General features: G+C 55.5%; 1 long non-coding RNA gene across 1 annotated transcript; it reads left to right on the plus strand.

Annotated features, from left to right (window-relative positions):
• The first annotated feature begins 430 nt into the window (after window positions 1-430).
• Window positions 431-16075, plus strand: LOC124970781 (uncharacterized). The gene is made up of 5 exons (XR_007106188.1): window positions 431-568; window positions 9949-10358; window positions 11542-11676; window positions 14353-14498; window positions 15014-16075. It is a non-coding gene; the product is annotated as an uncharacterized LOC124970781 (long non-coding RNA).
• The last annotated feature ends 233 nt before the right edge of the window (window positions 16076-16308 follow it).

A 16308-nucleotide genomic window follows, 5' to 3' on the forward strand; every position in this document is an offset into this window, starting at 1 on the left:
ACAACATACACAACACAGAAACACACAACACACAACAGACACAATACACCATACAACACACGACACACACAACATACACGCAACACACAACACACAACACACACAATACACACACCATACAATACACAACACACACAACATACACAACACAGAAACACAACACACAACACACACAATACACCATACAACACACAACACACACCATACAACACACAACACACACAACACACACAACACAGAAACACAACACACAACACACACAATACACCATACAACACACAACACACACCATACAACACACAACATGCACAACACACAAACACACACACAACACACCATATGACACAAACACACACCATACAACACACAACACACAACACACACATGACACACAACATAACACACAACACACGACACACACAACCTACAACACACAACACACAACACACACACAAAACACACACAAACACACACAGTCAGCTCTCCCTCTCAACAGGTTCCATATCTACAGACTTGATCAACTGCAGATGGAAAATATCGGCACAAATAATTGCGGCTAACTGAACAGGTAGGCTTTTGTCTTGTCATTTTCCCCTAGACAATACCCTATAATGACTGTTTACATGCTATTTACATTTTAATGCATATTATGAACGATCCAGAGATGCTGGGCACAGAGGGCACCTGCAAATTTTATGCCACTTCGTTTAGGGGACTTGAGCATGGGTGGATTTGGGTGCCACAGGAAGGGGAGGTCCTGGCCATTCCGAGGTGCCCAGGGCGACTGTTCTGGGCTTCCCTCTGCATGCATGCCTTAGCACACCCTGCTCATGACTTCTGCATCCCGAGGAGCTCCAGGAAGACTCGCAGGGATTTCTTTATACTTCACAATTATTTCACAACCAGAAGCTTGTGGATACTGTGGACCTAAGGAAACTCAGTATATGCTTATTTATTTTCTAGAGAAGTTTAGAATTTTCACCTTTTTCACTCAAAGGGAGCATTTTACAGCTTCTCTTTGGCATTTCCAAGTCCCCAGCATCATTACTCTTGTGCTTTAAGGCCATTATTAAATAAAATAAGGGTTACTTAAGCACCGTGATGACTATCCATCTTATAACCGAGATGGCAACTAAATGACCAAAGGGAGGGTAGCACATACACCATGGATCCACTGACAAAGCCATGATTCTTATCTTGGGCAGGATGAAATGAAATGATGGAAGATTTTATCATGTCACTCAAAATAGTGCCCACTTTAAAGCTTGTTTGTTCTGGAATTTTTCACCTGACCTATTTGGACTGTGATTGCCTGTGGGTAGCTGAAACCATAGAAAGTGGAACTGTGGGTAGGAGGACTACTCACCTTGGACTTGACCAGGCTGTTTAACTGGGGTACGGGTAGCAGGGACAACGTGCCGATTCCAGCTGAGAACTGGGGAACAATGTGCTGATTCCAGCTGAGAACTGGGTGCGCTGCTGAATTCCCTCCCTCCCCGCGAAGCCTCTTCCCTCTGCAGTGAGAAGAGTGTGTCTCGGGCGTCTCTTTACCTAAGGTTGCAGGTGAAACTGCAGGCGACAGGCCTGGGTCTGTCTTAGCTCAATTGGTTCCAGCTGAGGCCAGCCAGGGCCAGACTCTGACCCACAAGTCTGAAGTATGCGGATGGCCTTTGCTGCCGGCCACAGCGACTCGTGGTCATTATGCGACATTATGGGACTGAGCCTGGCCAGTGCAGCTCTGGAGGGGAGGTGGGATCACCTGCTCCCTGGGCGGGTGGCTGGCCAGTTGGGTGATGTCCTGACGCGTCTGCAGGATCTTAGGCTCACCGAGGCTCCCTGCTGGTCTGCCTTCTCCAGTGCACGTCTGTGGCGTTTGTGCCCCGGGGCTCCAGTCCTCTAGGCCGACCCTCTCCTGGTGACGGGGAGGGAAGACACCCTTCCTCCCGCCCTCGGGAGTTCAGCCAGGGTCCTCTAAGAACAGACGGATGCGCACCAGGAAAGTACGCAGACGGGTTAGCAAGCGCTTGGCCTGACCGGGAGTCTGCAGGGAAGGGAAGACCTCGGAAGCCCTGGAGCTGAGATTCACGTACGAGGTCTGACGAACTCGGTGGGCGCGTCGTGGGAGGCTGGGGTGGGCAGCAAGCCTTCAGGGCGCAGGACAGGACCGGCGGCCTCGGCTTCTCCGGGGACAGATGGCACCTCTTGTGCGAGGGTCTCCTGGCCTCTTTAGAGAAAGTTCACAACGGTCTTCCTGCACCTGCTCTTCCTCAAATTCCTCCAGACAAACTTAGTGTGCCAGGGGCCAGATTCCGGGACAGTGCCCCCCGAACCCGCCGACGCAGGCATCGTGGGTAGGAACTGAGGATACCCATATCCGCTGACTCCTGTGACGGGACTGTGATTTTATGAGATGTTATTAAGACAAAAGATCAAGCATGGGACGGGAAGAAAGAGGACGGACGTGGAAAGTGCCGTCTGCGATTCACCTTATTTTTCTCACCGAAAAACCCCAGGAAGTTCCACTTTCCCAACGCCACCAGCTTTGCCTCCCCAGCTCCATCGGCTTCTGTGATCTCGATTCCGCGGGCAGCTGTGAGGAGAGTCCCCTTGGTCCTCTTATCTGCTCACTTACAGTCCTCTTGTCGGGGTCACAGGTGAGGACCCAACTCATTAGGCGCTGACCCGACTGCAGCCAACACCGTACCCCACCACGTCTCCGTCCCAGTCCCATTGACGTGTGGACGGTTTAAGGACAAGATGAAACAAATGGGAAAGATTTTCTGGTTTAGTTTAATTGCTTCTCCGGTGGCCTCTCATTTACCAAGTGCTGCTACCAGTAGGAAAAAGAACTACCCGAGCAAAGCTAATACAAAAGACCCCAGGGCCCTAGGGAGAGCAGCTCAATTCCGCAGCTCCAGGGAGCCAGGTCGCCCAGTGAAAGCAAGATCGCCTCGGTCCACATGCTGTGGGGGGCAGGTAGACCTCCTTCCCTCCTCCGCACGTCCGGGATCTAAAATCGCATTTTCTCGAAAAGCCATGAGCAGGTCGCCTTGCCCACCCAGGCCTGCTCTTTAAACTACAAATAATTATTGTGCCTTTAAACGGGAGTCAGCTGCCTCCGTTGGAATGTCCCCACCAGGCTGCAGTTTGAAGGCACGACTGAAAGAGAGATTAAAACATTGCAATCGTAAAGCGGTGGGGGCAGAGAGACGGGCTGGCGGAGAGTGGACGTCTGCTCTATTTTATCCACTTCGGTGTATTTAGAAATTTTAACTATATATATATTTAAGTCAGCAAGCTTATCTGCTCCGGTTGGAACCCAAGTTGTGGCTGGGGACTTGATTTCTGTCTCTATGAAATTATTTTTTCCTCAAATGGAGGAGTTGCTGCCAGAAGACCACAGTTTCCACAGAGGACCTCGGAGCCTGGGGCTCCTGACTTCTGCTGCCCCGTCAGGACGTGCAAATAAGGGGCCGAGGCACTTCAGGGCCCGCCTGCGGACGTGCCGGGTGGAGCCAGCTGGCCCTCCAGCCTGCTTGCCATCCGCTCCGTGGTCATCCCCTTCCGCCCTGGGTGCAGGTCAACTCCAGCAGCCATGGTGCTTCCTGGGTAGTGTGTCCGAGGACTTGGAAGAGCCCAGCTGCCTGCCCGGCCCTGCCCTTGCTGAGGGCCCTGGGCTCAGGACCTGCACTTATACCCTGGCCCGACTCTTGACCAGCCTGGACAAGAACAGCTTGCAGCTCGGGAAGCTTGACTCACTAACTGGAGTGGCCCCGGCCCCAGGTGCTGGCCAGCCTCGCCCCACTGTACGCCAAGTACCCGAGGAGAACAGCTTCCGGGGAAAAGGGCATTTTGGCTCATGGTTTCTGAGGTCTCAGTCTGTGGTCGGCTGACTTCTGGCTCTGGGCCTGAGGTGAGGCAGAACACAGGGCAGAGGGTGTGGAGGAGGAAAGATGCTCTGCGAGGAAGGGAGAGTGGGTGGGAGAGGAAGGGGCCATGGAGGAGAAACCCTTCCAGGGCACCCCCGACCCCTTTCTCCAGCTGGGCCCCACCTCCCAGGAGCCTGTTCGACCATCGATGGATCAGGCCCTCAGAAGGATCCACAGGATTATTCCACTAGGGAGGTCAGAGTGCGCATGATCTGCTATTGCCTGAAACCCTCACCTCTGAACCTTGTTTCTTTGGGGATGATGCTTTCAACACCTGAGCTTTTGGGGGACAGTCCAGATCCAAACCATAGCACCTTGATAGTTATTCTAGGTTAACTGGGTCAGGAAGTCAGGAGACCGTGAAATTCTGTGCTCAGCCATTTGTAGTCAGTCTATGACGTTCACTGTGTCTACCCAGGTCACAACCTGCTTTTATATCAGGTCTTCTATTAGTTGCCTATTTTTTTTTTACTATAATGAAATACCTGAGGCTGAATAACTGTATAAAGAAAAGAGGTTTATTTCGTTCACAGTTCTGGAGGTTGGAGAGCATGGTTCCGCCTCAGCTGGGCTCTGGTGAGTACCGCACGGCAGACGCTGCTTGTGAGAGCAGGAGATGCTGCTGCAGGACAGCAGCCAGTGGGTCCAGGGCTCAGCTTTGCTCTTACAACAGCTCAGTCACAAGGGAACCAACTCAGGGTGCCACAGGACTACCCAGCCCCTCCAGGGCGGCTCCTCCCACCAGGCCCACCTCTTAAGGGTCCACTCCACCCCCACATTGCCACTCTGAGCACCAAGTGTCCAGTACCTGGACCCCTGGAGCCACAGCAGAGCTGATTAGGAACGAGCCCTGCTTTCCTCGTCTCCCCCGGGGCCTGACGCCTGGCTTCCCGAGCCACCTTCATTTCCAGGGGCGAGGGCTTAGCTCCCAGAGGCTGCAGTGGGAACCGTCGCCTCCGCAGACCTCCCCACAGTCCCGTCTCACTGGCCACCCCTGGCGGAGATCTCTGGCCTCTAGACCCGAGTTTACGGCCTCACTGCTGGTGGTGAACGTGGATTCTGGCCTCCCTCTCCAGAGGTGACCTGCCTGGCTCATCCCTGACCCCTGGGCCTGTCACCAGGCAGGGCCCTGAATGTTGGCGGTGCCTCCCCCTCATCCCACGCGCACGCTGAAACTGGCTGTGACTATCTGCAGGACTTTGAAGAAAAACACAAGAGAAAATAGACTCGAAATCAGAAATCGGAAGAGCGATGCCGTCAAAGTCAGAACTCTGCCCGCTTGGTGGCTGGTTGTTTGGGATGTCACCGTTGGGATGCAGGGAGGGACTGACGCTGTCTCCTAGGCTTCATGACACAGCCTTCACTGTAGCGGGCCAGCCACAGTGGGAGAAGCAGAGCCGTCGACTGTAGGAAGACCGATGTCCAAATCCCGTCGGTCCTGGAGGTGGGCCTCGGGCGGTCTGTGACCTCTCTGGGCGTCTGTGTCACCGTCGGGAAAGGAGGAGAGGATAATGTCACCGCGAGGTCTTCACACAGTGCTGGCGGGCTCTGGCACCTCCTTGAGTGACGGCTGCTTTTCCATTTTCCCCTGTAAGATCCAGAAAGGCCAGAGGCACTCGGGCTGAACGGCAAGCAGTGAGTAATCCCAGGTTTCCATGAGCCCTACTGTCCAGCCACCATCGTCACAGAAGAAAGGGCCCAGGGCGACGGCCATGGCTCCCTCCATCAGGGAAGAGGTCAGGGCCACCTCCTCTGGAGACACCGGCCCAGGCTTCGGTGTGTCTGCACCGGCTCTGGGTGGTCGGACCTGAAAATCCCGCGGGCCTCGGTGCCGGTGGAACAGGCTCATCCTGCTCAGCCGCTCAGCCGCCCAGCCGTCCACCACCTGCCTTCTGAGTATTTGTCACCAAGACCGCCTCCCCCGCCTGCAATGGAGTTCATCTTCATAAAACTCCAAGAATGTCCAAGGGTGAAAAAAAGAGCCCAGAACAAGGCTGGGTGACCCCGCAGTTCTCTTCAGACCGTAGACGCCAAACACCCTGCCAGGTGGGTGACCGTGTGCCCAGGCCACCTGCACGCGAGGTTGCGGAAGCTGAGAGAAGGGAGTGAGGGAGCTTTGCTGGCGACATTCAGACCCAGAACATCCCTGTGGGCCCCTCGGTGGAACCACAGGGAGAAGAGGCAGCTCCGGGGAGCAGGGAGTAGACACCAGAGCCCCGGCACCGCGACCTTGGAGAGCCAGGTCTCCTTCCCACTTCCGCGCTGCCAGGACACGAGGCGGGGCCTCTGAGCAACAGCACATCCTGAGAGGGGCTCGCCCACCGGGGTGTCCAGCAGTAGTGACCTGGCCGGCGCTCAGGGGATGGTCAGCCTCCACGCCCGAGGCAGCGTCGCCCAGGGTGTTGGGATCACAGACCTGCAAACTTAAAACACGCATGTGCACATGCACATGCGCATGCACGCGCACACACATGCACACGCACACACACAAGCATGCACACACATGCACACACGTGTACACACATGTACACACACGCACACACAAGCATGCACACACATGCGCACATGCACACACGTGCACGCACACACGTGTACACACAAGCACACATGCATGTGCATACATGTACACACGCACACACGTGTGCACACACATGCACACACACATGCACACTCGCACACACACACACTTTCTATGCTGATGTTTAGTGACAAAGGCTCATCAAATTTTAATTTTCTTCCAAGTCAGGGAATTTATAAACTACAGACTACAATAAAACCCGGATGCACATACCCCCGCTCACAGACACTATTAACTTTTAATTTAACAAAGTGCATTTTTAAAAACAGAGCAGTGTTGGGAGTTTAATCTCAGCATAAAGGACGATCCCTTCGATGGCAGCCGTCTTGCTTTGTTAAAGATGCAGCGCGTCCTTCATTCCCCGCTCCCCTGGCCAGGGCCGTGCAGTTGGTCGGCTCATCTCGATCTCACAGCCCTGAAAGACAGCAGGGCAAGGACTTCTGAATTTTCGAGAGCAGAACAGGGGCTCCGAGGGCGAAGCACCGAGCTCCCTCTCTTCCTGACTTGGCTTGTGTGTCCTGTTGAACAGGGACTGGACGCCATTGTAGTTGTCCCTCTGAGTCAGCGGGAGGAGGTTCCGTCCCGGTGACAGAGGTTCGTAGACAGAACTGCTTGCCTCCTATCAACGCACCCCTATGGAGCAGAAGCTGAGGGAGCTCCCCATGTCCAATAGCACCTCCAAAGATTCCTGGGTCAGACCCTACCAGTTCCTCCTTTTTCCCTGGAAAGAAGATTCCCAGTTCTGTCAAATGAGCTCACATTCTGTGGCAAATCAGAAGACAGCTTGGATTTTAGGATCCGACAGCAAGGTTCCAATCCTTGCTCAGCCTACGCTTATAGAAACAGTGGCTAATCTCTCTCAGTTGTCCTTGTTTGTGAAACAAGGTCAGCAACTAAAACCTCCCAGGGCAGTGAGTTACATCTGTGACCCTCTCCCAGGGCCACTGTGTATAGTTGTGCAGGTTGCACACTGCTCAAGGAAGCCCATCTGGGGGGCAGGTGGGGGTAGAAATCCGGTTAGTGCTCAAGCCCCGAGTCTGCTCTGCCTGGGGCAGCAGCCAGGATGTCCTGTAGTACCGTGCACACCCAGAGCAGCACCTTCTCTCAAATCTCATGAAGGTCCTGACTGCCCTGGGCAGCCCTGCCTTCTTTTCTCCCCAGTCCTTTTGGTCACTGCCCCTCCCACAAACAGGGGTCATCAAATTCCCCACCCTGAGTACCTGCTGAGCTCCAGGTGGCTGCTCAGCCCTGTGGCATGAACTCAACCACTTCTAAGCAAATGAGGACTCCTTGTTACTCTGGGGCCTTGACAAGGATTGGTTCTGTGTCTAAACGAAACCCTCTAAATCGCCCTGAAATTGCACTGCTTGTCTCTGTTAAGTGGAATCCTATGGATATAAATCTGACTTGAAAGGGCCTGGTTTAATTGGACTAAGACATTAGGAAGGGTTTACCAAAATGTGAGGCATCCGTCTATGGAATCAATGACCCTGATCCATCTCACTGGTGAACAGGTGGCTCTCATTTTTGGGTGTGCCTTGCACAGGGGCACATGTGCCCGCAGGCGCCCATCTGGGGTGCAGCAGCCAGAGTCTTGCACTGAGGGACTCTGGTGGAGGCCGAGCTGGACGTAGGGACTGCAGAGTGGCAAGCTGTCAATCACTGCGTTTCCCCGCGCGGGACTCCAGAGTGCCCGTGCTGACCTTCCCGCCCGTCACGGCCTGCTGGCTATTTGCACAGCGAGTGAAAAGAGAGAAAAGCACTCTTCCTTCCCCGTCCTGGTACTTAGGTTCATGGCCTCAAGGAACATGGGGAGCGAGGAAAGGAAACTTGGGCCCAGGGTGGAAAGGAAATGAGCTCGCCATGTGCTTCAGGTGCAGGGAAAGTGAGAGGCTCCAGGGCCAGGGCGGCTTGGCACGGAGGCCAGATATGCCCAAGGGCGAGAGCAAAAGGGCAGGGGCGCTCCCAGCACCGCCCCTTTCTAGCAGTGAAACTGCAGTATTGGCTGTGCTGTTTGAGTGACAGGCCTCGGGCACCCTGGGGGAGGGAGACCAGCAGCGGGGGAGGGGCTGCGTGCAGAAAGAGAGGTGGAAGGGAGGCCCCCTCGGGAGAGGCCGACACAGACCAGAGTCCTTAGGAAGGGAGGACTCCACTGCACAGGAAGGGGCTCGGGCAGCGGTAGAAACATCTAGAAGGACGGTGGTAGCAATGGTAACCATAGCAATGTAACTGACATTGCCTGAAAACCTACTACGTGCCAGGAGTGGTTCTGAGCACGTTGTGTTATCTCATTTAATTTCCACAGCACCCCTTAAGATGGGCCAGTTATCATCTTCAAGCTGATGACCCAGGACTGTAATGACTGTAATGAGTCGGGACTCTAAGTGACACTTGTTCTCGTAACCATCAGACCTGGTGGTTTCCAAGACCTCCGGTGTCAGGCGCAGGGAGTCTGGAGAGGCCAGAGGCTGGCTGGCTGCACGGGGGGCTCCTGGGCTTCGGAAGTAAAGGGCCCTGGGGCTTCCTCTCACACTACTGGAGGGAGAGGAGGCTCATGGGTGCAGGAGAAGGAACCTGGGTGGGGACTGGGGTGCAGCCTCCCGCAGGAGGTGGCCCCAGCCAGCCTGAGTGGGGCCGGCCGCCTGTCCCAGCATCTCCAACCTGAGGGGCAGGGAGGGAGTGGGAGGGGCAGACCCTGCGGAAATGAGGCGTCGCTGGGAAATGCTGGGTCTCCCCTGCTTGAGTGACAGGTCCCGGCCACAGGAGTGCTGCCCTTCGCACAGCGTGGGCACGGTGAGCCTCCGGGCCTTTCTGAAAGAGTCTGGGACCAGAGAGCCTTGTCCACCAAAGAGCTCTCCCCAGGTCTGTCTGGTCACAGTCACCACAGGAACTGCCCGAGATGGCCAAGCTGGAGCCAAAGCTGGGCTGGTGGTCATCCCCAGCATGCTCGTGGCCAGAGAGCTACCTCCCCAGCCTCCGGGAGACCTCACAGCCTCCAGGTGATCTTTCCCCCATATTCCTGCAGCTGTGTCACAGAAGATCTGCTTGACCACTGCGTCCACTGCAGCTGGCGGGTGGTCGGGAGAGAGAGAGAGAGAGAGAGAGAGAGACAGACAGACAAACAGAGAGACCCTCTGGAGTCCAGAGCAGCAGGGCCAGATGTTCCCAGGGGCTGGCTGGGGACAGCCAGGCAGTTTGGGTTTGGCAAGTAACGAAGGGAGATTTGGAGTGAGTTCTCTCAAATTCTAAGCTGCCAAACCCGAGATGACTGATGTTGGCCAGAGCCAGAAAGAGGAGAAAAGCCAAGGTCGGATGTAGGGCACGGGGTGCACAGAGGACTCCGACCCAGGAGCGGGCAGGGGTGGCTAGCTGGGAAGGCCCACCGGTCCTGGTGTTTAGTGACATCCTCCACTTTCCTGTCTTCCTCTGATGTCTCTGCAGAGGGTCAGCCATTGCCCCTAGGACCACAGAGAAGCACCTGGAAGGACAGGCTGCCGTTGGCTCTCACGTCAAAGACACAGTGGGGAAACCAGAGGAGCGCTGGGGAAGTGCTCCTGGCCAGGTGTCCCCCTCTGCCTTCCCAGCCCACCTGGCAGCCAGGAACCCATGCATGAGGGACGGACGGAGCCACGAGGAGCCCTTCCGCGGAGGCGCCTGCAGTGGCTCTTTGGGGCTGTCAGAGCCGCCGGGAGCCCCCTGGGAACCCTGGAGGGTCAAGGACTCCCGAGGAGAGCGGCCTGCACAAAGGTGTCCCTGCCTCTGAGTGACGCAGGGCTCGAGCAGGAGAGGAGGCCCGGAATGGCCCGGAAACGTCCTAACCACGGGAGCGGTGCTGCGCAGGCAGGTTCAAGGTGAGAGGCTCGCTCTTGTTCGAATCTGCATTTTCCTCTCACTTAGATTAATTCATATTTTAATTGCTTCTCTCCCTGATTGAAGTACCAGAGAGGAGCACTTTCCTTCCTTTGATCTCGCCTTCTCCTGAGCGCTGCCAAGGTTAGGCGCCAGTGCTGGGGACTTCAGGAAGGACACAGGAGGCTGGTGTCCCCTTGTGGGCAGTGCAGCTCTCCAGAGTGGGGACAGGCCTGCGGGAACCCCTGAGCCAGGCCACCAGGTTTCAGCAGGCCAGAGCTGGGAACATCATGACTTTTTCTTTAAATAGATGTAATTTGAGCTGACACAATAATTGCACATATTTATAGGGTGCTGTGTGACATTTCAGTACGTGTACAATGTGTAATGATCAGATCGGGGTAGCTGGCACCGTGACTTCTGTTTTTTTTTTTTTTTGGTACAGGGGATTGAACCCAGGGGTGCTCAGCCACTGAGCCACATCCCCAGCCCTTTTTATTTTTATTGTTTTTATTTGTTCATACTGGGGATTGAATCCAGGGGTGCTTAAACACGGCCACATCCCCAGCTCTTTTTTGTATTTTATTTAGAGACAGGATCTTGCTAAATTGCTCAGGGCCTTGCTAAGTTGTTGAGGCTGGCTTTGAACTTGTGATCCTCCTGCCTCAGCCTCCCGAGTTGCTGGGACTACAGGCATGTGCTACTGTGCCTGGTGGCATCATGACATTTTAAGCCATAGGGCAGCTGGAAAGTGGGTATGATGGAGTGGTCAATAACAAGCCCTTGCTCCTCTCCTGGTTGTACCCCCTGGGGTTTTGACTCCTGTTCTGATTCCTGTGTTAATAAGAATAGATCCCATGCTGCTGGTCAATGGGCTACCCAAGCCTCCTGGCTCTATCGAGCTACCTTGTCCTTAACTAGGAGAACAAAATGACACTCTTCCAAACCCTCTGGAATTCTGATGCAATGTAGTCTTTGGCCACCTCTTGTTCTGACTTCCAGTCCCTGCTCAAGTCTGGCCTGTCTCAGGTCAGAGAGTGTCTCTTCTCCCTGCCCAGAGTGAGCAAATAGTCCACAAAGTGGTCTGTTCTGATAGCGAAGTACCCAAGGGTCTTCCTGGGAACAGGATCCACGGACAGTTCATCTCACAGAAAATCCTGCCTCCTCGTGGCTTGGTCTTTGCAGTTTCAGGTAGCCACAATTAACCGTAGTCCAAGACCATGAAGAGCGAGATCCCAGAATCAGACAATGCATCGTCTGGACTGTGCACCAGGCTGAGCCATGCGATGGAGTCTCGCGGGGTCTCCGAGCCTCTCAAGGGTACGTGACTCGCCCCTTCGTTCAGTGTCTCCATGCTCTGTGTGTGACCTGCCTGTTAGTGGCTCAGGGGTCGCCTGGGTTCTCAGACGGTGTCACGGTACCACAGTGCTTGTGTTCTAGTATCCCTTATTTCACCCGATCACCCAAGAGTAGCGATGCTGGTGATTCAGATTGCTCAGAAAGCGCGTCCTTTAAGTGAAAGATGAAGTTTCATCACTTAATAGGGAAAGAAAAATGGTGGGTCAAAGTCGCTAAGATCTATTTGTGAAGAAAATTCTCGTTAGTTTTGCTGTTGGCGTCAAACTGCAGAAGCTGCAGCCACAGTGTGCGATGGGGTCTAAATATCCGGGAAAAGCGATATCTAGTGTTTGGTGCCATCTGTAGGTTCAGGCATCCCCTGGGGGTCTGGGGGCATAGCTCCAGGGGATCATGGAGGACTAACTGCATCAGAAGTACATTTCCTCAAAATCCCACCCATCCCACCAGCAGCCATTCCTCCAGGACTTTTAAAATGAGTTCATTCTTTCTTACATCATCGTCATTGTCACTCATTTATTTATTTGTTTATTTTTGGTACGGGGATTGAACTCAGGGATGCTTAACCACTGAACCACATCCCCACCCCTTTTAATTTAGAGACAGAGTCTCACTAAGTTGCTCAGGACCTCGCTTAGTTGCTGCGGCTGACCTGGAGCTTACCATCCTCCTGCCTCAGCCTCCTGAGTCACCGCTATTTAATGATCACCTACTATGTGTGAGACATTTTTCATCATATTAACTCCTGTGTTTCTCACTACGACCCTGGAAGTTGGATGTTGTTTCTTTCTTTTCAAAGATTTGGGACTGAGGCTCGGAAATGCCTGTGGCAACACAGGTGTGGCCAGGCCAGGAATGGGGCTCACAGCTCTTGGGGGGAAGCGGCTGTCTGCTGCGCAGTTGATTCCACTCCCTCCGCTGGCTGCCCGGTCCTTCCCTGGCACCACCACCGGACTGTCCAGTCTCAGCCCTGGTGATTCTGTATCTCAGCCCTGCGGGGACCACACGTTTGGGCCTCGTGGCTCTTGCAACAAGTCAGCACAGCCTGGGGCTTCCAACAGTGCACGCAGCCCCGTGCAATTATGGGGCCAGGGTTCCAAAGTCAGCATGGCTGGGTGGCCATCGGTTGTCAGCAGAGTTCCACAGTTCCGGGGGGACCTGGTCCTCAGCCGTCCAGCTTCTGGTGCCCACTGGCATTCCCAGGTTGGTGGCTGAAATCACAGGTCAGGTCACCGGGCTCTGCCCGTGTGGTCACATCCGGGTGACCTCTCTCGGCCTCTACTTCCCCCTCAGAGCATCTTCCCATCTCGGGATCTTTAGCTCATCCCATCTGCAACCTCTTCCAGGGGAGGGGAGATCTTGGGGGGCACCCTGTCCACCCTTCAGCTGTGGCTTGTGGGCCCAGGGACCCTTGTCCTTCTAAGTCCCTGGCTCCTTTCCTGAGTGGGCTGTGAGTGGGGAAAGGGGAGAAGTCCCCGTGGGTGGCCTGCTGAGAAGACTGCCACTCGGCCACTCCACAGAGGCTCCCGGGAGCCCCGTGTCACACAGGCTGGGGACCCCCAGCCGGAGATGCCAGTGTGGGCTGTGTGGGCTGCTGGGTGGCCGCTTGGAGTCCCAGCATCTTATCAAATGCAGGTCGACAGGAGGAAGTTATTGTCCTCCTGGGGACAGAATTCTTGGGAGCGAGAGGGAGGGGCAGGACGCCTGTTCCCTGACCAAAGTCAAGGCCCAGGATCCCGCCTCTCGCTGCGGGAGAGGAACGGGCACCACCTGGCTCGCAGCCCCATGGATGACCGTCATTGTGGTAGCTGGGTCACAGGCCCGGGGTTAAAAAAATCCTTAAACATCTGTCGGAATTTCCCACCATGGTCCTGGGGTTGGAAACTTTCTGTTTTAAGCCTCTTTATTGGAAGCCGATTTCATCCGTATTGACCACGAAGAACAAGGCAGTTTTGCTTTGGGTGTTTGTAAGGTCATGAGGCCATCTCAGGTCAGTGGTCTGAGGTCAGGGACAACTGAAATGCGAGCGTCTGGGCGTGGGGTGCATTTGGAGTGCTGGACCTGGGATGGGCTGCCCCTGTGTGCGCGCTCTGGACTGGGTGGGTGGGACTGCTGGGCACAGACGGGAGAGCAGCGGACACAGGCCCACGCTGGGAAGTGGACACAGGCCCACGCTCGGGAGAGGCGGAATGAGCTGCTTTTCTGAGCCCGGGAAGCATTCACTAGGAAAGGGATGATCCCAACTGTGAGGCTTTTGAGAGCGATGGGTCCTGCCACCGGCTACGCTGGCGTGCGGGGCGAGCTCTGGACTGGCCTGGTTTGGCCCACTCTGGACGGCTGGCTCCATCCCTCGCTGGCCGTGCAGTGGACGGGCTCCTCATTCTTGTCCCTCCTCCGTGCTCCTCTGCCTTGGGCTCAGAAGCTCATCACCCTGGACCTGATTTTGTGACCTAGGAAGCTAAACATAGAGGGAGGTGACATTCGGTTATACAGCCACCAGCAGACGAGGCTAGAGCTTGCCTCCTCCCTCCAGAACAGAGTGACTCTTGTCACGTCCAGGGCCGGGTGAGGCCCAGTACCGCCCGCCTGCTGAGGCCACTCACCGCCATTTCTGCTCATCTCCTGTCTTCTGCCTTCCAGGGCTGTGTTCTGTGAGGTGAAGGATGGACACTGGAGGCGTCAGCTCCTGCTGTACAGACGAACGGCTTCGCCCTCTGAGGCATAACCTGCGCATCCACAGTGGCTTCTGCAGACCTCGCCTCCAGGCCAAGGACGCATCTCAGAAGGTGACACTCACCCGTCGGCAGCAGACTTACCAAGGACTGGTTCATACAGGAGAGGCCTTCTTGGGACGCACACACAGGCGAATTTCTGTTATTTTGGTGCAGAGGGGAGAACAAGAGAGAAAGAGCCTAAGAGTGTAAATGGAGGAGGAGGGAGGGAAAGAGGGGCTCCCGGAAAGGAGAGAAAGGAAGAGAAGAGAGGCAGGGAGGGAGGGGGAAGGAAGGGAAAGGAAAGGGAGGGGAGGCGGAGAGGGACAGAGGGAGGGAGGGAGGAGCTTGGCACCCCCGTAAGTCCAGGGCGAGATTGTTCTGGAAGACGGGGACCCGCCTGGGGGGAATGAACTGCTGGGAGTCAGTACTGTATTTCCAGTTCCGCGCACACCACACGCACCCAGGAGCTTCTAGAGCCAATGCCCTTGTTATCAGGGACCCGAGGACCATGGTTAATGAATCCCCACGTCCCCAAGTCCAGTGGGGCTCCCAGTCCAGTGCTCCCCGTCCTCCTTCCCTGTCTTCAGTCAGAACAAGAGCGTCTGAGGAATGAAGGAGGCAGACCCCGTCTGCGCCAGTCGCTCGCGTCAAGCCCACCCTCAGAAACAGACCCGAAGCCAACCAGACCCCCAAAGAGACCTCTGCAACCCAAGAGAACCCGAGCCACCAAGGCCGCCCTCGGGAACCTCTGTGCCCCAGACGGCCCATCAAACCGCCCGTCTCTGCGCCCACAGTTCTGCCGTCTACCACTGAGGAGAGGGGCCTGTGAGAGATGTGTGCCCCCAGGAACAGACTCACCGTTGCACGGGGAATCTGGGGATCCTACCTTAAGGCACTGCTAGGTTTTATTTTGATGAGTCAGACGTTCTTTGAAAATGAACTTCATTTCAATTCTTGTCTCTGGATTTTCCTTTCAGAGTAAGAATCCATCACGTTTCATTTCATGCCCAAGTAGAGGAAGATCTATTTCCGGTGACTTCTCTCTAATCTTGTCCCAAGGAGGAAAGCTTAGAAAGGTCCGGAAGGCCCTGGGCAGCTGTCAGCTCGTCCCTGTCTATGTCCTCGGGCTCATCCGCCCCTCACCCGCCAGCTCCTCTGTGTGGAGGTTGGGATCCCCCCTCATCCTCCGCCTGGCCCCTCTCCACTCCTGTCTCCATTTCCTCCTGCTTCCTGGTGAGTAATAGCCTTCATTAGAGTCTCTCTCCCGACGACTCCAGTCTTTCCTGCCAACGGCTGCCAGAATCACCTTCCCCAAGCATTATTCTCCTTCTGTCCTCACCACTCTCCAGTCGGGGCTGTTAGGAGGCAGTGAGAACAGGCGCCATGAGTCAGTTTTCGAGGCCTTGTGATGATCCCAGCCTGCCCTTGGGTCCCCAGGGACTGCCTCCCTCCCCACAGAGACCAGCCTGAGAAGTCAGTGGGCCTCCAGGGTCAGCATCTGCAGCCTCCCCTCTCCTCCTGGGACCCGTTGGCCCCTTGGGCTTCTGGGTCCTTTGGTCCTCTGGCCACCCCTCCTCCACAGCGTGGGCCGGGGTGTGGCAGCACAAGCCTGTCCCCCGGGGTTTATTCCAGTGCAGTCCATGGGCCACATGCACTCGGAAGCCTGGGGCCAGGATTTGGGACTTTTGTCAGGTCCTTCTTATGTCCTCTAATATTAAAAAGCAAAACTGTTCTGGACCAAAATGTCTCCCAGCATTCTTCTGCCCTCCCTGGATCTGCACAAGGGAAAGGACCGCTTGGTCGGGTCGGGTGAGCGTGGGGCTGCTCCTCTCCGCCCTGGGCCGGCTTGCCAGCTTCCCCGTCCCTCCGTCCTGCAACACCA

The sequence above is a fragment of the Sciurus carolinensis genome, chromosome 18 (genome assembly GCF_902686445.1).
Source record: "Sciurus carolinensis chromosome 18, mSciCar1.2, whole genome shotgun sequence".
Taxonomy (NCBI): Eukaryota; Metazoa; Chordata; class Mammalia; order Rodentia; family Sciuridae; genus Sciurus; species Sciurus carolinensis.